The 23,445-nt window shown below is 49.9% G+C and overlaps 1 protein-coding gene across 2 annotated transcripts in view; it reads right to left on the bottom strand.

Moving 5' to 3' along the window:
- The window catches only part of DHRSX (dehydrogenase/reductase X-linked), a 285,141-nt gene that overhangs the window by 73,661 nt on the left and 188,035 nt on the right, over positions 1-23,445 (bottom strand). The window contains exon 8 of one of the 2 annotated variants that reach the window (XR_010838592.1): positions 21,029-23,259. The exons of the other annotated variant lie outside the window; for it this stretch is intronic. The gene's annotated coding sequence lies outside the window, so the exon portion shown is untranslated. The remainder of the gene's footprint in view (positions 1-21,028; positions 23,260-23,445) is intronic. 2 annotated transcript variants of the gene reach the window in all.

The raw sequence follows: 23,445 nt of genomic DNA, 5'->3' as shown, positions 1-23,445 counted from the left end.
TGGCAACGGGAGGAGGAATTCCTAGAGAATCAGACTTTGAAGGCTAGCGGGATTTGATTGCAGGACTTCAACAGGACTGGGGGAAACAGAGACTCCACTCTTGGAGGGCACACACAAAGTAGTGTGCACATAGGGACCCAGGGGAAGGAGCAGTGACCCCATAGGAGACTGAACCAGACCCACCTGCTGGTGCTGGAGGGTCTCCTGCAGAGGCGGGGGGGTGGGGGCTGTGTCTCACTGTGAGGACAACGACACTGGCAGGAGAAGTTCTGGGAAGTACTCCTTGGCGTGAGCCCTCCCGGAGTCCGCCATTAGCCCAAACAAAGAGTGGGGCAGGCTCCAGTGTTGGGTCGCCTCAGGACAAACAACCAAGAGGGAGGGAATTCAACCCCATCCATCAGCAGACAAGCGGATTAAAGTTTTACTGAGCTCTGCCCCCCAGAGCAACACCCAGCTCTACCCACCACCAGTCTCTCCCATCAGGAAACTTGCACAAGCCTCTTAGATAACCTCATCCACCAGAGGGCAGACAGCAGAAGCAAGAAGAATACAATCCTGCAGCCTGTGGAACGGAAACCGAATTCATGGAAAGATAGACAAGATGAAAAGGCAGAGGGCTATGCACCAGATGAAGGAACAAGATAAAACCCCAGAAAAACAAGCAAACGAAGTGGAGACAGGCAACCTTCCAGAAAAAGAATTCAGAATAATGATAGTGAAGATCATCCAGGACCTCAGAAAAAGGATGGAGGCAAAGATCGAGAAGATGCAAGAAATGTGTAACAAAGACCTAGAAGAATTAAACCTTCATTCAACCCGATCAAGACCACAGGCGTAGGTGGTGTCCACTTTCCCAAGTGGCACTGCCCTCAAGTCCACCGGGCTGGTTAACGGCAGAGCCAGGATTGAAATCCAGGTCTAGACTCCTAACCTGGGCCTCTTCCGGCAGGAAGTCTGCCTACAGCAGAAGTCTCTCTTCTTCCCATTAGACTTTTCTTTGACAGGTCCCACCCTGCACTACCTAAAATATATAAATATACTATCTCATCCAATATTATTCACAGACTTATATACATGGATGTAAACTATATATTGACTTCCAAGGGCAGCCATAACAAATGACCATAAACTGGGAGGCTAAAAACAACAAAGATTCATCCTCCCCCAGCCCTGGAGACCAGACGTCTGAGGTCAGGGTGTCCCAGGGCTGAGCTCCCTCCAGAGGCTCCAGGGGAGGGTCTTTCCTGCCTCTGCCAGCTTCTGGGGGCTCCAGGCGTCCCTGGGCTTGGGGCCGCCTCCCTCCCGTCTCTGCCTCTGTCTTCTCAAAGCTTCTCCTCTGTGTCTGGGTCTCTCCTCTTGTCTCTTGTAAGGACGTAAGGCCACCCTGACCCAGGATAATCTTGAAATCCTAAAATAATCACATCTGCAAAGACCCTATTTCCAAATAAGGTCCCATTCATATGTACCAGCAGTTAGAATAGGGATACACTTCCAATGACTACTGTACATATATGTTATATATAACATATATACCTATATTGAATCTGCATATATATACACAATATGTATATAGAATAAGTAAATAAATATATGTTTCATACATATTTTTTGCTGAAAACATTTCTGGGGACATTTTAGATCAATTAGTTTCGATAAGAATTAACTGTCTAGGCTCTTCAATAAGTAGTGCTGGGAAAACTGGACAGCTACCTGTAGAAGTATGAAATTAGAACACTCCTTAACACCACACACAAAAATAAACTCAAAATGGGTTAAAGACCTACATGTAAGGCTAGACACTATCAAACTCTTAGAGGAAAACATAGGCAGAACACTCTATGACATAAACCACAGCAAGATCCTTTTTGACCCACCTCCTAGAGAAATGGAAATAAAAACAAAAATAAACAAATGGGACCTAATGAAACTTAAAAGCTTTGGCACAGCAAAGGAAACCATAAACAAGACGAAAAGACAACCCTCAGAATGGGAGAAAACAGTGGCAAATGAAGCAACTGACAAAGGATTCATCTCCAAAATTTATAAGCAACCCATGCAGCTCAATAACAAAAAAACAAACAACCCAATCCAAAAATGGGCAGAAGAACTAAATAGACATTTCTCCAAAGAAGATATACAGATTGCCAACAAACACATGAAAGAATGCTCAACATCATTAATCATTAGAGAAATGCAAATCAAAACCACAATGAGATATCATCTCACACCGGTCAGATTGGCCATCATCAAAAACTCTAGAAACAATAAATGCTGGAGAGGGTGTGGAGAAAAGGGAACCCTCTTGCACTGCTGGTGGGAATGTAAATGGATACAGCCACTGTGGAGAACAGTATGGAGGTTCCTTAAAAAACTACAAATAGAACTACCATATGACCCAGCAATCCCACTACTGGGCACATACCCTGAGAAAACCATAATTCAAAAAGACACATGCACCCCAATGTTCACTGCAGCACTATTTACAATAGCCAGGACACGGAAGCAACCTAAATGTCCACTGAGAGATGAATGGATAAAGAAGATGTGGCACATATATACAATGGAATATTACTCAGCCATAAAAAGGAATGAAACTGAGTTATTTGTGGTGAGGTGGATGGACCTTGAGTCTCTCATACAGAGTGAAGTAAGTCAGAAGGAGAAAAACAAATACCGTATGCTAACACATATATATGGAATCTAAGGTAAAAAAAAAATGTCTTAAAGAGACTAGGGGTGGGATGGGAATAAAACACAGACCTACTAGAGCATGGACTTGAGGATATGGGGAGGGGGAAGGGTAAGCTGGGATGAAGTGAGAGAGTGGCAGGGACATATACACACTACCAAATGTAAATTAGATAGCTAGTGGGAAGCAGCTGCATAGCACAGGGAGATCAGCTCGGTGCTTTGTGACCACCTAGAGGGGTGGGATAGGGAGGGAGGGAGGGTAGGAGGGAGACGCAAGAGGGAAGAGATATGGGAACATATGTGTATGTATAGCTGATTCACTTTGTTGTAAAGCAGAAACTAACACACCATTGTAAAACAGTTATACTCCAATAAAGATGTTTTAAAAAGAAGAATTAACTGTCTAGATCTTTACATTTGAACTCTATATGTGCCAATGCGTGTAAGTGTTATAAATAAAATGATAAACTACTAGTTTAGTTGCAGTGAACATAATTCTACCTTTTATAGAAACTGAATTAAGCCCCTGCTAATTATAGTTTTGCTCCTTTATTTTCACATTTTGGAGGAAACAGGACCTTTTCAGGTCTCAGGCCTCCATCACCAACCCCAGCACTCTGCAATGCAACCTAACAGTTTTTACCCCAGGGCACACTTAGAGAAGAATGATGGTTAATTTTATGTGTCAAAGTGGCTAGGCTGTAGCACCGAGTTTCGGGTCTACCCTTAGTCTAGATGTTGCTGGAAAGGTGTTTTTTTGTTTGTTTGTTTTTTAAAGATGAGATGAACATTTAAATCAGGAGAGGTTAAGTAAAGCTGATTGCCCTCCTACATCTAATCGTTGAAGGACCTAAGAGAAAATTACGGAGGGTCCCTTGAGAAGGAGGAATTCTGACTTTGGACGGTTTTCAGACTCAGAGTACAGCATTAAGTCTTCCCTGCTGATCTAAGCTAAAGACTTTGGACTTGCCAACCCCTACAATCATGTGAGTCAAACCCTTAAATATCTATCTGTCTGTTATCTATGTATTCATTTACCTACCTAGCAATCTATTTATTTATCATTTATCTATCATCAATCAATCTTTCTAACCACCTAGCTATCATCTATTTATTCATCTATCTATAATCTATCTGTTCTTTTACCTATGTGTAATCTATCATTCATTTATCTATCATCTATCAATATTTCTATCTGTCTCAGCTATCATCTGTCTACCTATCATCTAGGTATTCATTTATCCATCTAATCTATCATCAATCTATTTATCTATCACCTATCATCTATCAATCTATCTATGTAGCTATCATCTATCTATCCATCCATCATATCTATTCTATTATCTATCATCTTCTTATGTACCTATTTATCTATCACCTGTCTCTATCATCTATCTATCTATCTATATCTATCTATCTATCTGTCCTTCTGTCTATCTATCTAATCTCCTGTTGGTTCTGTTTGCCCGGAGAACCCTGACTGACCCAGAAAATGACAGTGAGACTCACGGGGGTGGACGGACAAGGCTGCATCCAGCCAGAGGCCATGAGCTCTGGACTCTGCCTCAATGACCAGCTCCCCCACTGTCCTTGGGAACCACGGTGGGGCCTTTGTTGCGTGGTATGAGCTGTGGTCCCCATGCTTCCCTGCAGGCCACTGAGGAACAGAGATGGTGCCCGCATTGGTCTGTAAATTGAGGTTCTGCTTCTCCGATTCTCTCCATTTATTCTTCCCAGTAAGCGACAGCCCTCCCTGCCTTTCTCTCCCTTGCTGGGGGCGGGGGGGGTGCTGCTGAGGAGGGGCCAGCAAGGCTCTGAAGCTGCAGAGGAAAGCAGACCTGGCAGCGGGGAATAAGCTAATAGATTAGCATAAGTATCTCAGGACTGGCTGCTGGATGTCCCTCCAGGGGCGAGACCTCCTTCTCCTGAAGATCAATGGAGCAAAATCCATCTCCATTGACCCCAAATTAGCGCATCTCCCCAGGGACGTGAGGGAAGGGGGGTACCACACGTGACCAACTGTCCCCAAATCGCTCCCTCCCTGCCTCTCACGGGCCTCCAAGCTTCCCGGGATGACTCATTATCGCTTAAACACTTTAACTTCACGAAAAATAAAAATGACGAAGTACCGATATCGAGCTCTTGAATGAGGACAAAAGTAAGTAAAAACCCCAAAGGCGAACGCATTTTTCTGTCTGATAGAACTGCCCTCTGCACAGGGCAGCACCACACCCACAAAAGTGCACGTCTGCAAACTGTGACACGTGGGCCAAATCCGGCCCTCGCTTCCCTGTGTCAATAAAGTTTTACTGGTACACAGCCAGACCTGTGCGTTGACATGCTGTCCACGGCCGCATTCCTAAAACACGTGAGGAGCTGTGAGAGGGGCTGCTGGCCTGTGGAGCCCCAAATACTGACAATCTGCCCCTTTACAGAAAGAGCTTTCGAACCTCTGATCTTCAGCGTCTAAAATCATCCCAAAGTTGCCTTTTAAGGTATAGCTAAGGCCCTTAGGTTCCACCATGTGTCATCTAGATTCGGTGGGGTTTTTAAAGACTAATAAGGAACAAAACAACATTTTTTAATGATAATTAAATCATTGCATCCAAATGTCAGGCAGATATAGAGAACTAACTTATGGTTACCAAAGAAATGGCAGGGGTCAGCGGAGAGGGATAAATGAGGAACTGGAGATTAGCAGATACACGCGACTGTATATAAAATAGACCACTAGCAAGGACCTACTGTAGAGCACAGGGAACTCTAGTCACTATCTTGTGATAACCTATAGGGGAAAAGAATCTGAAATATAAACATATACATGTATAAATGAATCAGTTTGCTGTACACCTGAAACATTATAAACCAACTATATTTCCATTTTTAAAAAGTAAGGCATTTCTGTGGTCGTTTTGGAAAAAGATCCTGAGAAGTTCAACCTCATCATATGCTATGGTGTAATGTTTATAATTGCCATCAAGGGCATCACAAATGGTTACTATTTTCTTTTGTTAAATCAAGTGACGTGAGCCCTGTGGAAAGTGGTTGTATAGCATTGTGTGCAAAAAACCCTGCTCACGGAGGTTCTGTTTTCTCATCTGTAAAATGGGTAAAATGAAGTGCTTCTCCTAAGATTGCTTGTATCAGGAAAGAACACGGGTGTAAAGGTCGACCACAGTTTCAGGCACAGATGGGGCAGACAGCTGATGGAGGCTCTTTTTTGGAGTTCCACCGCAAAATGTTAACTTTGTTTGCAGATAACGGGGCTCGGGCTTCTCCAAATTCACAAAAGCAGCAGAAAATGCCAAGGAAGCAATACCACCGTCCGGGGAAAACACTTGCCATAAGGACCGAGGGGATAATGAAAAACAATCGTTTCTGAACACGTACAGATGTAACAACACGCGCTCCCAGGGACATAAAATGTGACTCGGGGCCACCGCAGAATTTTATGTTTCTCTCCTCTCCCTTCCCTTGAATCTCTCCCTTCAGTTTTTAGCAAGATTTCTCCCGTTCCTTCAATGCCGAGGTTTGGGTCATCGCTGGGAGGCGGGGAAAACAACACTGTTCTCTTGTGAGTAGACCGACTGAGGGACGAGAACGTACACAGTGAGTTTCCCTAAATGGCATTCGGGGTCAGAAAGCCAGGACACCAGGGCTTGGGATCGGTGCCGTCACGCCTGCAGGAAACAGACACACACACACGTGCATTTTCTGGGACACGTGTGACAACCGCTGATGCCAGAGCAGGGCTGACACGGGCGCGGGGGCAGATGCGGACACGCGGTAGAAAACTCGGCGCCCGAAGACACCAGCCCGGCCTCGTCACCCTGCACCGTGAACGAGCTGCTGGCGTTTAATCCCCAGCTACCCCACAAACTGTTTTCACGGAAACTGGGCTGTTTTCGGGCTCCTCTGCGCCGTGCCCACGGGCCTCTCTGGTGACCTCCGTACCTCCGGGTCACACGCACGGCCCTGCCCCGTCCTCCGTCCACACGTTCCCCTGCCAGGACCCCCTGCCTTGGAGATTGCAAGAAAGGCGCCTTGGAGAACGTCTTAAGCTCCGATCCCAAACGCTCAGCCAAACTCCCGCCCCGTGTTTGCAGCTGGGAGCCTGGGACGCGTCGTTTGGGTCCAAATGTCACTTCTTCGATCACTGTCAGCCGGGTTTCCCTCTTTCTGTGCGCGCAGCGCGCCGAGCAGATTTCAAAGCGGCCTCCACCGCACGTGGGTGCCGCCACTTCCCCGAGCACACACTCTGCCCTCCGTCTGGGTTCGCGGTCGGCTCCTCCGCCGAGGGGGCGGCTCCGGAGGTCAGGGTCTGAGGCCTTGTGGTTCTGTTCTCCCCACATCTGCTCACGCCCCAGCACACAGGCACGCACACACCAGGGCATCAACGCACGCGTGCACGCACACACGTACCTGAGGCATCCACACGTGCATGTATGAATCGCACATATGCACAGCACGTATGCACACACCCCACACAGGCATGCAAACATACATGCATTGTTCACCTCCACACATGTACTCATGCACACCCACACAGGCACGCACACACCAGGGCATCAACGCACGCGTGCACGCACACACGTACCTGAGGCATCCACACACCCACGCACACTCATTCACACATGCATGGAAACATGAGTGCATGTATGAATCGCACATATGCGCGTCACGTATACACACACCCCACACAGGCATGCAAACATACATGCATTGTACACCTGCACACGTACACTCAGGCACACACACACGTATGAGTAAGTGCATGCACGCACCGTACACCCGCACACATGTACTTATTCATGCACACACACTCACGCCTGCACACATGCATTGCTCACGTGCACATACATTTACACAAGCAGACACCCACACTCAGGCGCACACGTGCACACAGGCATGCACGCACGTGAACATAAATTCATCCACGCGTGGCGCACAGGCACTCATACTCACACCCATGCACACACACGCACGCACACTCACACCCTGAAGCACCCTGAGGTGTTCAGGATATAAAGTAAAGGCCAGGTGTCTACCTCTGACGCCTCCTGCAAAGTCAGTACATCCACCATAAGACGTACCTTCTTTTCTCCCAATCAGCCTCACCCTTCCCACCTCTGCCGTCTGGGTTTTCAGGCTGTGGTTGGAGGCCAAGAGTCTTCCTTCTTCTCTTTCCTTCTTTTTTTTGGGGGGGCGGGGGGGGTGCCGGGCCGCGCGGCATGCAGGATCTCAGTTCCGGGACCAGGGATCGAACCAGCGGCGCCTGCGGCGGAAGCGCCGAGTCCTAACAACGGGACCGCCCGGGGAGACCCCAGAGAGTCTTCTTACCACTTCACAAGGAGCCTTGGGATACGCCGAGCTACGCCCGTCTCCGTGGGAGGCCTTGACCTCGGACCGGCTCCACAGGAGCCAAGAGGAAGCGCCGCCATTTATCCCCAGGCTGTCAATGTCCTCTCTACCCTGAGGGCTCCCGCTCCACCAGCCAGGGCACTGGTTCCTCCCCTGGCTTGGCTTCCCACTTAGGACTACACGCCGCCTCTTCTGGGTAGGCTTCACTTTCCCCCCCTCCTCTCCCTCTGGCCGTAACCCTGCGGTGGCCTCCTGCCCCCCCCACCCCCCACCTGTTGCTATTTCCTGGGCGCTGGTCAATCACGCTGTGTCCTTGCTGGGAAGCGCCGTGGTCCTTGCGGGGGGGGGGGAGGGGCGCGGAGTGAAAACCCACTGATGCCAGACGTGGGTCACCTCGCCCACCCGGACCCCTGCTGGCCTTCCCCGCGAGCCTGAGGCCAGCGCGTCTGAGCGCGCGGTGCTCCCAGCGGCTTGACGGAGGTCGGGAGGTGCCCACACAGGGTCCCAGGCGACCCGGCGTCACCCAGTGCCCACAGGCTCCAGCCGTGGGTGGCGCCCTGGGTGATCAGGAGGTGGGCTCTGCGCGATTCACCGATGGCTGTGTTTCCCCCTAAGACCTGCCCTTCCAGCCCGCACGGTCTCTTTAGGCTCAGCCCTTCCCCTGGTCCCCTCCCCTCCCCCGGTGAATACCCCCCCCATTACCCTCAGTTCTCAGACGCTGGGGCCGACGGAGGGACAGAGCTTTGCAACCCAAGTGAGGTCAGCCACCTGGACTTTGCCTCGCGACACCCACTCCAGCGATGCAGTCTCCTTGCTGCTGGAATCACCAAGCCAAGCCCTGCCTCGGGGGCTTCACACATCCTGCCCACCCTGCCCCGCCCCCGCGCGCACGCGCATGGAGCGCCCCCCGCAGCCCAGGCAGATGCAGGGCCCGCCCCCTCCCCTCAGGGAGGTCTGCTTCAACGTCACCCCTTCTCTGACCCTCGGTCGACTCTCCCCACCTGCTTCTGTCCCTCAGACTTCACGTCTCTCCTGGGTTGTCCTCAGTCTCTGTGCTCACGTCTGTGCAGACATCCAGATCCACGCCTACGTGTATTTACATCTATCTCCTGTTATCTAGCACCTATCTACTATCTGTCATCTATTATCTGGCATCTATCTATATCTGTCTAATCGATCATCTATCCCTCTCTATCTTATCTATCTTTATTACCTAATAAAATCTTCTATCAATCATCTGTCGGTCTATCATCTAGCTATCATCACTATCTATCCATCTAATTATCTATCTCTTTAATCCATCCATCCATCTATCTAAATATAGTCTGCCATCTGTATCTACTTATCTATGATAATGGTTAGAAACTGGGCAAGACTCTACCCCCAGGAGACAGCTGACAACGTCTGGGGACATTTCCCGCTGTCACAACTGGGGAGGGGGAGCTCCTGGCACCTGGAGACCAGGGACGCAGCTCCACACCCCACAGGGCCCGGGACGCCCCTCATCCGAGAGCCATCCGGCCCCAAACGTCAGTGGGCTGAGGCTGAGAAACCCAGGTCTAGAAGATGAAGTCATCTTAAAGGACAGAATTTTCGATGCAGAAACAGACTGCTGGGGAACAGCCCCCCAGCGATACAGGCTCCCACACAGAACCAGGGCGCCATCAGCCTCGGGGTCTCAAAAGGCGACCTTAGCATCACCCAGGCCTCCAGGGAAGGTGTGTTCCTGGGTACCTGAGGCTCATGGTCACGTCTCACGCAGCAGGGTCCTTGTAGGACCCTGACCTTTTACAAAAACGCACCATTTAAAACTTCATCTCACTGATGACTTCAGAATGTAAGAAGCCTCTGCTCCCGGCGGTGAGAGGGGAAGATCAGAGAGAGACGCCTTGAGGGCCTCTCTCCCCATCCCACCCAGGCTGCCCTTATCCAAGAGCTCCTAATGTAGAAAGTCAGGTAATGCAGACAGAATAAGGTGATGTACCCGCAAGGCGCACACCTCTATCTAGAGCTGTCACACCTACACACTGCCCTTCTATCTTATTTCAAGGAAGGCATTTCTTTTTTGTTCTTTTTCCTTTTCTTTCTCTGTGCTGCAGTTCAACCTTCACGCTGACAAACGCACAGACCCAGAACGACTTGCAGAATGCTCCAAAGGACGGAGCTCGCATCTCCGCCCGAGAAGGCGGCTCAGAGCATCAACTGCTAATGTGGTCTGCAGCACAGCCCCGGGTCTGGAGGGAGCTCTGATTGCTGCGCGTCCGTGCCCTTGGCTGGGGGGTAACTCCCTCCCCGTTCTTGCCCTGGCGTCTGGTACTTGAAAGTCAGAAGCGATACCTCCCTGTGAAGGTAACTCAATTAATTTCCAAGAGACTGGCGGAGATCACAGTGTAGCTGTTATTAAATGGGTAGGAATAGAAATGAACAGCCAAGGAGGAGAGAGGAGATATGATTGTGGGGAGAGAGACAGACCAGGTCAGCAAGGGAGAAACAGAGAAGGGAAAAAAAAAAAAAAAAACAGCCCAATTTGCAATGACAGCCCACTTTGCTGGCTCCAAGTGAATGAAGGATAGGGTTGCCTTTGTGTGTTTGTATTGATTTCCACGCTGGGCTTTATGAAGGGACAGCAAAAGCTCCAGAAGTGGTAGGAAATGTCGGGCTCAGGAGACATGGGCAGCTGCTTCTCCGTCCTCAGCAAATAGGGCACGACACAGGGTCACTGAGCGCTGGGGGCTTGTATCAGCTTCCTGGGCTGCTGGAACCAATGACCCCAAAACAACACACGTTTCCTGCCTTACGGTTCTGGGGGTGAGAAGTCTGAGGCGGGTCTCACAGGGCTACAATCCAGGGGTCGGCAGGACTTAGGGGGATCCATTTCACTGCCTCTTCCAGCTTCCGGACCTGCATCCTTGGTTCCTGGCTTCTCCCTCCAAAGAGCAGGGTTCCATCTTGAAATCTGTCTCTTGTCACCTTCTTGCCTTCTATCTATCCAACCCCCCGCGCCTCCCTCTGATCAACACCTTTATGATTATGTTGGTTCCACCTGGATAACCCAGGACCCTCACCCTTTCTCAGCATCCTTCAGTTACTTGCACCTGCAAAGTCCCTTTGCCCACATCCAGGAACCGATTCAGGGATTCTGGGAGTTAGGATGGGGATGTTTTAGGGAGACCATTATTCAGGAAACCACAGGAAGGGAAAAAGATACATTGAAAGAGAGAGTGGTGTTTGGTGGATTTGGGAATGATGTGGGAAAGACCCTCCCGGGGCACACCCAGTGGCTGGACATCTCGTCCCTGTATGGTTGACGGTGTCCAACTACGATGTCAGAAAACGTACAACCACGACTGTTCTACAGATACACCGCGAGCCTGTATCAAGGGTTTTTTAAACCTCATTCACAAGGGAATGTGTTCAGTGTTAAGCCTGGTCCCACAGCAGCTGCAGGCGTTGGTAAATATATAGTCAGGATTCTGCACTAAAATGGAAAAGTCAGATACACAGCAGGCGGGTGTCCTACAAGGCAGCAAACCCTCCACGTTGGGGTTATATCTGTTCTCCGAGGTGTAGATCATTGACTACTTCCCCATCTTCTACAAGTTACCAGGTGACCTGATATAGCTGGGTCCTTAATCCATAACCAAAAGTAATTCATAGAAGGTTACAATTGCAGAGGGTCAAATGCACCCCCCGCACCCCCAAGACGGTTTGGTTTGATAACGGTCAGATGTGACACTGAAAGGGGGCACTGGGTTGCTTTTGCCTCATTTCTCTGGTTTGTACAATTCTTAAGAATAATGTTGTAACTGAGCAGGACCCTGTGAGTCCTTCCTGGGACAGAAACGCCTCCCCCCAAGTCCTCTGCTTTCCTGTTGTTTGTAGAAAAGCTTTCACTTCCTAGGCCTTCCCCGAGTTCCAAAGAGCAAATTTAATCAGAGAAGTGGGAAAATGCAGAAGCAAAGGCAAACAGTCAAGCATGACAAAATAATAATAATGTAGCCATTAAACAAAGTCAAGGACCTTGGTTCCTCCACAAGGGCTATAGATCATATTCTGAGCCATGTCCTGTGAGCCGTTTTGCAGACACTGAGACCCCAGCAGGTGGGAGAAGTTACCTACACGCTGCCCACCAGAACGGAGACGCCAGACCAGTCGGAACCAGAAGGTTGATGACGTGGACCCCCGATGACCTCCCTGCCAGCCAATGAGAAGAATTGTCCACCAGCTGATCACACACCCACCACCCCCCTCTCTCACCCTGTCTTTAAAAACCCTCCCCTGTGGGCTTCCCTGGTGGCGCAGCAGTTGAGAGTCCGCCTGCCCATGCAGGGGACACGGGTTCGTGCCCCGGTCCGGGAGGATCCCACATGCCGCGGGGCGGCTGGGCCCGTGAGCCGTGGCCGCTGAGCCTGCGCGTCCAGAGCCTGTGCTCCGCAACGGGACGGGCCACAGCGGTGAGAGGCCTGCGTACCGCAAAAAAAAAAAAAAAAACCCTCCCCTGAAAGCCAGCGAGGAGTTCAGGCCTTTTATGCACCAGCTGCCTGGACTCCTTGCTTGGTGCCTGCAATAAACGCTGTACGTTCTTTCACCACAACCCAGGGTCAGTAGATTGGCCTTGCTGCACGTGGGTGACGGGACCCAAGTTTGGTTTGATAACGTGTCTGACCATCTCACTTCCCATCCGGTTACAGAAAAGAAGTATCACCACGCGCTGCAGTAAAGAGTAGCTCTTGCCGCAACTAGAGAAAGCCCGAGTGCAACAATGAAAACCCAATGCAGCCAAAAATAAATAAAGAAAAGAAAGGAAGTACCAGAAGGTATCAACAGGTAATATGGTGGCTGCACCGAGAAGCCGAGAACGACCTCTCTGGGACTTGGCTAGGAGTGGACGACCCTCTCTGGGAGATGCCGGGTCTGTGACGTAGGCTGTGACGCATCTCCTCGTCTGCACCTCAGAATCAGCTCCACACACTACTGAACTGTCTTGGAAGGAAAGGCAATGGGCAGCTTGGAGAACGTCCAGGACACTGCTGGACCAGAGAAAAGGCAGGGCCCAAGCGACATCATGTCCCAGGTCCTGGGTAGAGAGGCCAGCTCGGCTGCCCCAGCCAACACTGCCCTCACGCTGGAGATGCCTGGATGCTGCTCTGAACCCACCCTCCTGCCGCCTGGAAGGACCACACCATTACCATGTTGAGAGCTGATTCAGGACCATCTACCCTAATCCTGCCTCACCGGGTTCACGGGCTTCTCCCCCTTCCCAGCAACTGTGTGGTCGATGGAGCAGGTTCACCCGGCCCGGCCCAGGGGCAGGAGAAGGACAAAGGAGGGAAGATTCTGCCTTTGCCACGTGCCTGGTAGGAGAGAGGCTCTGCCCATGAGACAGAAAATGTTCCCCAAACATGAGGGACATCCAGATGCTGGGTGACCTCTGATGGTGACACTGGCTCCATCCTCCTTTGATGGTCCAGATGAGACCATATTCACCTCTGCAGAATTTCACAATGCACACGACGGACGAAAAGATTCTAGGAAGAGTCCCCAGGTAATGTTTCATTAACGATGGGCTTCTTTTTTCCCTTTGCATTAGCTTAAAGTCATTAAAAAAAAAAAATCACTTCTAGTGATTTTTTTAATGGACGTGAAATTCACATCATATAAAAGTAACCATTTTAAAGTGAAAGATTTGGTGGCATTTAGTACGTTTATAATGTTGTGTAACCATCACCTCCGTCTAGTCTCAGAACATTCTCATCCCACCAAAGGAGACCCCCAACCCCATAAGCAGTGACACTCCCTATCCCCCTCTCCCAGACCCTGGCACCAAGTCCACGTTCTGTCTGTGAATTTGCCTGTTCTGGACATTTCCTATAAATGGAATCATCATTTCCTATAAATGGAAGGACACTGTGTGTCCTTCTGTGTCTGGTTTCTCTCACTGAGCATCGTGTTGACTTAGAATCTATATGAAAAAAAAATCACTGAAAAAATATTCATCATAAGCCTCTATAAAAAGATTCACATTCAGACCACAGTGTGATGTCACGATACACCTATTCAAATTGCTAACCTAAAAATACCGATAATACCAAATGCTGGTGAGGATGTGGAGCAGCTAGAATTCCCACAAGATGCTGGCAGGGAGGCAAAATGGCACCACCCCTCCGGAAAACAGTTGGGCAGTTTCTTATAAACTTAACATACCCTTAGCATATGACCCAGCCATCCTACTCACAGACGTTTATCCAGGAGAAATAAAAACTTGCATTCACACAAAAACCTGTACAGGAATGCTGGTGGCAGCATACTCTGCACAAGTCACCCCCAGATGGAACCCACCCGGCCGTCCTGCGGTGGGGAAAGGATGAACGACATACCATGTGTGCGTACAATGGAGTATCACGCGGTGGTTAAAAGGAATAGGCCATCGTTCCTTGTGACAACTCAGCAAAACGCGTATTGCTGAGTGAAGGAAGCCAATTTCAGAGGGCTACGTACTGCAGGATGTCACTTACATGACTTTCTGGAAAACTCAAATATAGGGACAGAACACAGGCCAGTGGTCGCCGGGGATGAGGGCTGGAGAGAGGGTTTGACTGCGAATAAACAGCCAAGACGAGCGAATACTCTGAGGCGATGGAAATGCTCTGAATCCCATCAGGGCTGGTGGTTCCACGAATCTGTACATGAGTTAAAACTCACATGAGCGTACTGCAAAAACGAGTGAATGTTTCATTGCGTGTAAAATGTTTCAAAGAGCTCTATGTGTTGAAAAACTTGAAAATGGAATTACCCTATGATCCCACAATTCCACATCTGGGTATTTACCCAAAAGAAGTAAAAGCAGTGGGACCCGAAGAGATATCTGCAAACCCATGTTCACAGCAGTGTTGTTCACAATAGCTAAGAGGTGGAAACAAGCCACGTGTCCATGGATGGATGGATGGATACACAGCACGGGGTCCACGCACACAGTGGAAAACGACTCGGCCGTGAAAAGGAGAGAAGCTCTGACCCAGGCTACAGCGTGGATGGACCTTGGGGACATGATGCTCCATGAGAGAAGCCAGATATAAAAGGACAAATCCTGTAGGATTCCAGTCATATGAGGTCCCTAGAGGAGTCCGATTCCATAGCGACAGAAGGTAGGATGGTGGGGGCCAGGGGCTGGGGAGGGGGAGGGGGCGTGAGTGTTTAATGAGGACAGTGATTCCATTTGGGAAGATGAAATGTTTCTGGACATGGATGGCGGGGATGGTACGTAAGTACACTGTGAAGGTACTTAAAAATGGCTAAGATGGTACATGAAACAGTCAGTCAGTCTGTCTCTCTCTCTCTCTCTCCCCTCGACAAGGGTCCAGAGCTGAACGGCAAATGGTACCGAGAAATCACAATTCCAGAAAGGCCAAGCATGTCAAAGCTACACCGGGATCCTTCCTGGATCTGCTTACATCCCTAATCACCATCCGCGGGGCTGGGCAGGATATCGGCTCCAGACGTGGAGGCTGCATCTCAGGCCGGTGCACCTGGTCCGAGCGTCCGGGCTGTCAGGTGGGGGTGGAAGGGACGGACTGGGGCGCACGCCCGCCAGCTTCTCCCCGGCATCCCAGACCCTTAAGCGCTCCGAGAGGGGGAGCCTGGGACACCTCCCCTCGGAAAAGAAAACAGCAGTGTTCACCAGCTTGCGGGGGGGGGGGGGGAGGCGGGTCTCAGCGGCTTTTTCATTGTTGTGTTTTTTTTTAATTTGGTCTGGAACACACTGATAACTCACTTGGAATTTTAATGTGCATTCCAGCTCTGCAATTCTAAAATCTAGTGCACACAGCTTTGAAGGGTTTAGTCTCTGGAGTGACCCAGGGGTTCCCCAAAGGGCGTAATCCCGACCCCCAGGGGACACCAGCAATGTCTATGGACATTTTGGGGTGTCACGACTGTGGAGGGGCTCCTGGCACGTGGTGGGTGGAGACCAGGGAAGCTGCTCCACAGCCCACAGGACCCGGGACGCCCACATCAGAGAGTCGTCCGGCCTCAAATGTCCGCCCTGCCCGGGTGGAGAACACCTGGGGTAGCCAATACCACCACCCCTTATAAATTATGCATATATATATATACACACTCATATTCATGAATCGAATTGTGAGAAAACCCAAGGTGTAGGCGTCTGGCCACTTGGTCCAGCTTCCTGGCTGTGTCCTGGCCTCCCTCCCTTACAAACTTCTAAGACACGTGCATTCTCTGGTGTGACACATCGGGGCTCCATGCATCATTTTCCAAGCAGAGAGTTGCCACTTGTACTGCCTGGCGATGCTTTCGGTCATTTTCCTCGGGGATATGATTTTGTGCCTCTAACTTAACCAGGTGCCGTTTTTTTCCTAATACCCAAGGCACATCCCGAAAGCAAATCCTGTGCCTTCAGAGGTCCCTGAATCATCTTGGACTGTTTTATAACTCCCTCCAGCCCCGGGAAGGTTGCACCATCATTTATGCATGGCCTCCGAGGTCCTTCCAATCCCAGGAAATCGACTGTCATATTTCATTCCGCTGTGGTACTTATAAAACCTTCCATGGAGAGACTTTCAAAGACGGGCAGAAAATGATGGAACCCAATGGGATCTATTTCTTTCTATTTCGAAGGTTGCTGAAACTCTTGTTATTTTTCAGCCTCTTTGCCCTTCAGACAGAGGGAGACAGAGTTTTTAAAGGAAGCGGGGCTCCTGATACAAGTGAGCATTAAAGGCTGCTTGCCTTTCTCAAGGACACCTGAAGGTCAAATAACTAAAATACAAAGTGAAGTTGCCAACGGCCATTGATATGCAGATCTATGGCCCCAGTGGCCGGGAGGCTGGTCCAGTGGCTAGGGAGGGAAGGTCTGCTTTGGACCAGAAGTTGCACATTCTCAATGTGAAAGGATGACCTTCAGCCTCCTGCAAAGGCAGGCTATGACCTCGAAGACAGAGGGGAGCTGTGTTTTGCTTCCTAGAGCCTTGATTCTACCTGGAAGTGAAGGGTTCGACCTGCTACACTACAGGACTTCATGGACAAGACATGCCTGCCCGGAGCGTGTCTTGAAAGCTTCATTCGAAGCATCAAGTGTCGAAACGTCTGAGGCGTGGAAATATCGTCCATACAGTCCAGTGGGTGGGGGCCTGGGAGCCCAAGGCGGGGACACCTTGTTTGCAGGATGCATAGACGGTTAAATAAGGTGGCACTGGAAGGTTTTTGGTTTTGTTTTTGTTTTGGAGTTGCTTTACAAAGTTGTGTTAGTTTCTGCTGTACAATGAAGTGAATCAGCTGTATGTATAGCTATATCCCCTCCCCCTTGGGCCTTCCTTCCATCCCCCCTCCCCCATCCCACCCACCTAGGCCATGACAGAGCGCCGAGCTGAGCTCCCTGGGCTGTACCGCAGGTTCCCACTGGCTATCTGCTTTACACATGGTAGCGTATTTACGTCAAACCTAATCTCCCCATTTTGGAAATATCCTGGCATAAAGTAGGAACTTCCCAAATGGAAGACACATCTCCTGTCTTATTTCCCAATCTTTTTGAAAAGGAAACACCCATATTAGTTATTTTTTATTTGACGAGCAAGAAACAAATTAACTTGAGGGCTGTCCGGTATCTATGACGGGATATAATACCCAAGTAGCCCACCATGGGGGTGTTCTCCGCCCCAGCATCAAGCAGTTAGCTTAGGTGGACAGGAGTTGGGTGTAACCCCTGTTCGTGGAAACCGAGGACGATGTTTGAGGTCTGTCAGAACCCACAGCATCACACTATGTCAACATCCCTGGAAAAATGCTCTTCTTGCCCTCTTGGGAGTCCCGGCTCAGGAAAGCTATCCCAAGGGGAGAACTCCTTATGCAATCCTGGTGCAAAGGAAAAATGGAAGTGGAGGGTCAGGCCAGATTGCTTCTGTTCCATTGATCAGTTTGGTCCGGTTCAAAGCACCGCACGCGAATGCCCAGTGTGTGAGGCTTAGAAGAAAACACAGCCTTGCCGGGAGGTGCTTTGTACCTGCTTCGTAGCAAGTATTTAATTGTATGGAGGTGAGACTCACATAACATCCAATGAATCACTGAAACTGGACAATTCAGGGGCATTGAGCACATTCAGAATGTTGTGCAACCACCACCTGTATCTGGTTCCAGAACCTTCTCATCTCCCCAAAAGGAGACCTGTCTCCATGAGCAGTCACTGCTCCCAGCCCCTAGCAAACACGAAGCCACTTCGTGCCTCTTTGGATTTTACTATTGTGGATATTTTGTAGAAATGGAGTCATATACGATGTATATGTATATGTTCGTTCCTTTTTCATGGCCAAATAATATTCCACCCTGCGGATGTAGGTTAACCCATTTTTAATGTCCCTTTACTTTCCTAAAACAAAATCACAGATACCTACAGACAAATGTAATAAGAGCCACATGATGTCCACATAACACAAATGACCATAAAGTGATACCCATTTGAACATATCAGTGCTTGGACCTCCCACCCACCCTGGAGAGGGTGAAGCAGTAAGGGGATGTCCTCGTACGCTGGATCCCCAAGAAGGTGCCGGCCGCCCCAGGCCTAGAGAACTGGTAACTCAAATGCCACGAGCTGCCGCCTGCCCAATGCTTTCCCCAAATGGTGAACATTCAAGCCAAGGATAATCTCTCTATGAATGCAATGGTTGCTTGCCTGGAAATTCAATCTCTTGCATTGATGTGTAAACAGCCATGAGTTCTAGGCTGGGGTTAATTATAAACAGGGTTTCCCCTATGTGAACGTCTGGCCAGATGTGAAGAAGTCATGTGAGGTGTGAGAACACCTGACACTAGGTACCCTGCCCTATGCCTTGTAAGAAATCTAACACGCTGGCCTCCTCCTGCCAAATGCTAGTGCGAGGTCCACTCAGGGTGCCCCCCCCACCTTTCCCTGCACCCTGGAGACAAAAGCCACTATTCAGAAGCACCAGGATATCAGGAAGGGAGTCCAGATCATTAGGTCCACTTGATTTGCACCAAACCCACAACGGCGACATGACTCATCTAGGAAACGTATGTGCGGCCTTAAGACGCTTTTAGATCCATTCTCTTATTTGAGTCTTATAACCATAAAAGACCCATTAAGCAGAATGGGACACTGGGATCCTGGAGGGTAAACTGTTAGACCAAATTACGCAGTTGGCAATAGACATTTCATACTGTTGCTGCAAGTCAGAATATCGTGTTGTCCACCTTAAATAGATACAATTTCTACTTGTCAGTGATACCTCAATAAAGCCAGAAAACTAAATATTCCTCCCTTTAAAAAGTGTTCCTCTTAGTTCCCATGCTGTTTTTTTCCTTCCCAGGATATTTTAAATGAAAAAGTTTTATTGTATCCACACATCTGGTACCACGGTAGACCAGAAGTCCCGCAGGGTCTTTGAAGGACAAAACAAGTAGGTTCTGGGTGAACTAGAACAGACGTACTTTTTAATGCATTCCTGGACCCATGACAGTAAAATGATTATTTTTAAATCTGTATACTTGGAGATTTTAAAATACCCATCGAAGTAACCCATGGGGTAAAGAGGAACCATGAAAATAAGGACTGAACTATGTTATCTATGAGATGCAGCCCAGGAGACAGAGAGAAATGAGGACCCTATGATCAGAAATATGAAAACTAAAAAATAAAGGGCAGGCATCAACTCAGGAAGCTCAACATGACATCCCAGAATGAAGGCAAAGAATGAAGGGAAAAAAGGGAAGAAACAGATGTAGTCAATATCACCAGAAGTTCTAAGCTAGCAATAAACACAAAGATCGCTAAAAGTTTGTGAACTTCAGAAAATGCTTCATTGAAGAGAGCCCCAGATACTGGAAAATTCTCAAGCTTTTTACTACGTACAGATGCTCCCCCATCACACATGTAGAAACCCAGGATGTCCTTATGTCTGGGACCGTGTTTGTGTTTTTGTGGCCGTCGGTAAAAAAGCTACAGATTTAGATCCAATCCCTAGGATACTGGTACCCAGACGACAGAAAACACAACTCCAGCTCATTTCTCTGGTTAAACGAGAAATTCAGTGACTACAGAGCTTGGATGGAAAACCATTCCTGACACGGATTTACCCGTAAGCGTCCTTCAAACAGAATGCATACCGTCTCGCTGTCCACTCAGCAAACCAGGTTGTAGACAGGGCACATGTTAGGAGCATTATTTGATGGATGAAGAGTCGGGAACACATAGACCAAAAGGCTTAACGAGGGTGCTTAACAAATGCGAGACCTGACACTTCCCAAGGAAGAGCCCACATGGGAAGTGGGCATGGTGCTACCTCCTGGACCCGTGGGTCATCTGAGGAGCTCCTAATCAGCCTCCCAACCTGTCCAGCCTTGGAGGGAGCCCGGTGCACCTTCTATGGTTTTATTTCCTAATTTGCAAGATGGGATGTATTTTTGATACAGACACCCCCAAAATCCAGTGGGAGTCAAGACGAAGGAAGCTTCAACTGGGTCATATCGGACACAGACCCGCCTTTGCAGAGAACCACTCTTTCCCATCAAAAGTGCCTCTTACCACATCTGGTACCATCCCCAGTTTCTAGGCATTAGGACCTGATATCTTTGGGTCCTGATCCCACCCTAGACAGCAAGCTCCTTTAGGACAAGAGCTCTGTGCCACTCAACTTTGAGCTCCATCCAGTGTTCGCTCAGAGCTTGGCTGGGTAACCCTACTCAACACATCACTGCCGAACGAATGGATCGATGGATGAGGTGGTCGTTCCCACTGTCGAACAAAACTCATCGATGCTACGCGGAGGGGACTGAGAAATACACACACCACGGGTCCGATGATTGAATCAAGACTTGCCCGGGGATGGAAGGTCATCCATCCCGGTGTGTATGCGCACGCGCACAGCCCCCTTCCGGGGTTCCCCGAACGACAGGTGTAAACCCAGGATCCCCAGCGCCCACCATGCCGTGGACGTGGCTTACTCACCCAGTGCTCCACGAGACTTCTCCAGCTGCTGGGAAGTGTCTCTGAGCTCTGAGGAATGTTCCACAATCAGGTGTCGAGGGAACACGGTAATTTCTTCCGAACTGTGTCCTCTCTCTCCCCTGGTGGACCAGTGACATAAGGCCGGTCACGCAAAGAGGAGGGGCCCTTTGAGGCCAGGGTCCTACACAGTCCAAACTGCTCTCAGAGCCTATCTTCGCCCAGGGACTGCGGCATCTTTCAGGGGCCAGCAAGCTTGTTCTCAAAGTGACAGAGGATGTCAGACGGGTCAGGACTCACCCTGCCTCCTCATCCTGAGTCTGTACTTGGGAACCAACTTTGTGATGCCGCTAAGAGTAGCTGGCAGTTGTGTACTATGACCTCAAGCCGTAAAGGGCTCTCTAGTGACGTGCAAATGCTCCAAGGTCGGGATCTTCCTGGAAGTCAAGATCCTGCTTTGCGATACATCATCCTGTACAAATCCTAATATTTCCGGCTGTCTGGAAATATTAGACAAGGCATGTCTCCATCTTGGTTTTAACATACAAAGTAATTCTAGTTCTGAAACACATCAGTCGGGGCTGTCGGGCTTAGCAGAACATCTGAGCAGTCCTGGCAGGGGCTGGCGCCCAGGGCTGGACGCTTCAATCTGCATTTGCCTGGCCCAGAGGGTCTCAAACTTGCCTGAATGAGAGGACGGCTTGAGAAGGTCTAATAAATGCCGGTGCCCAGAGGACGAACTTGGGGACGCTGCTGATGGTGGAGATGAGCGTTAGTGGTTTTCAGAGGCGCCCCAGTGTGCAGCCCAAACCCACTAGCCTTGCTGGATCTTGGGGAGGGGTCTTCACCACCCGTGAAAGGTAGGCTTGAGCACCTCAGTGGCTGGATGGAGGGTGTGCTGGGGGCGGGTGTTGACCTTATTGGGTGCAGACTTGCTCCTCTTTCTTGAGGTTGGAAGGAATGTGAGCAAAGAGGGCTATCGCATTTGCAGTTCCAGGGCAAAATGAAAATGTGGGTCCTTGTTCACTCTTCATTAAGAATTTCAAGATGGCGGCCATAGGGCATTAAGCCAATAGGCATCCTTATGAGCCCAGGGTCCCGTGTAGCTGCATGGGTCACTCGCTCAGGAAAGCGGCCTTGGGTACATACAGAAGAAGCCATGACCTCCATGGTTTTCCAGGCCACCAGAAAAGGAAAGGATGTTCCCTGAGTTTCCAAGTATCCAGTTCATGTACCACGCAGTGGACTGAACACTTTCTACTGAAAAGATATGACCACGTCCTAAACCCTGTTACCTGTGGACATGACTCTGTGGGTAAAAGGGTCTTGGCAGATGTAACTCATGAAGGATCTTGAGATGAAGAGATAGTTCTTGATTATCCGGATGGAAGGGAAGGGTCTGAGATGAGGTCCTCCTGGAGGAGGGCGGCCCTACATCCAATGACAGGGTCCTTCTAAGACACAGGAGAGGAGAGACCCAGACACAGAGGAGAAGCCCCGGAAAGACGGAGGCAGAGACGGGAGGGAGGCGGCCACAAGCCCAGGGACGCCTGGAGCCCCCAGAAGCTGGAAGAGGCGGGAAGGACGCTCTCCTGGGGCCTCCGGAGGGAGCGTGGCCCTGGGACACCTTGACCTCCGACGTCTGGTCTCCAGGACCTGGGGCTGGATGCATTTCTGCTCTTTGCAGACTCCCAGTTTGTGGTCCTGTGTTACAGCCGCGCAGGACACTCTTACGCATGACATAATAATGAGCTGTTTGAATAAGCAGGGCCTTGCACTGGGGCCAAGCGCCCCCATCTTCACACAGTGATCTGAGCCACAGACCACCAGGACCCACAAATCGTCTGGTGGGTTCACACCATAATCACCACCTCTCCTTCAACCGCGACGCAGGGGCTCAGGAATCTCTGACCCTCTGGCCGCCCTCTTCCTCGTGCTGGTCCACGGCCCCCGGGAGCCTCCTCGTCACCCTACGGTTCTCCCGGGAAGGGTGCCAGGATGTTTCTTATCAGAGCGGACGTCCTGCCGAGTCTGCACACCCGCAGAAGGGGCCCTGGCTTGCTCCTCTCAGGCCACCACACGGACAGTCCCAGACGCTGGGGTCTCGGCTCTGCCAACCACAACAGGATGCAGGCGAGGGGGTGAGGACCTCAAACGTACACGTCCCGGTCTCCTGGGCTTTTACACCAACGTCTCCTGGTTGCACGGCACAGAATTCGTAACATCTTGTTCATCTGTAAGGAAAACATGGTCTCTGGGGTTAGACACCCCTGAGGTTCCCACCTAAGTGCCAGCAGGAACTTGAAACTGGGTGAGACACTGAGTCTTTCTGAGGCTAAATGCCCACCCATACGACAGGACTTACACTTCTCCACGCGGCACACAGGGGTCAAAACCCAAGGTCAACAAAGTATGGGCCT

This window comes from Kogia breviceps, chromosome X (genome assembly GCF_026419965.1).
Source record: "Kogia breviceps isolate mKogBre1 chromosome X, mKogBre1 haplotype 1, whole genome shotgun sequence".
Lineage (NCBI taxonomy): Eukaryota > Metazoa > Chordata > Mammalia > Artiodactyla > Physeteridae > Kogia > Kogia breviceps.
This window is presented reverse-complemented; position numbering and strand designations above follow the sequence as displayed.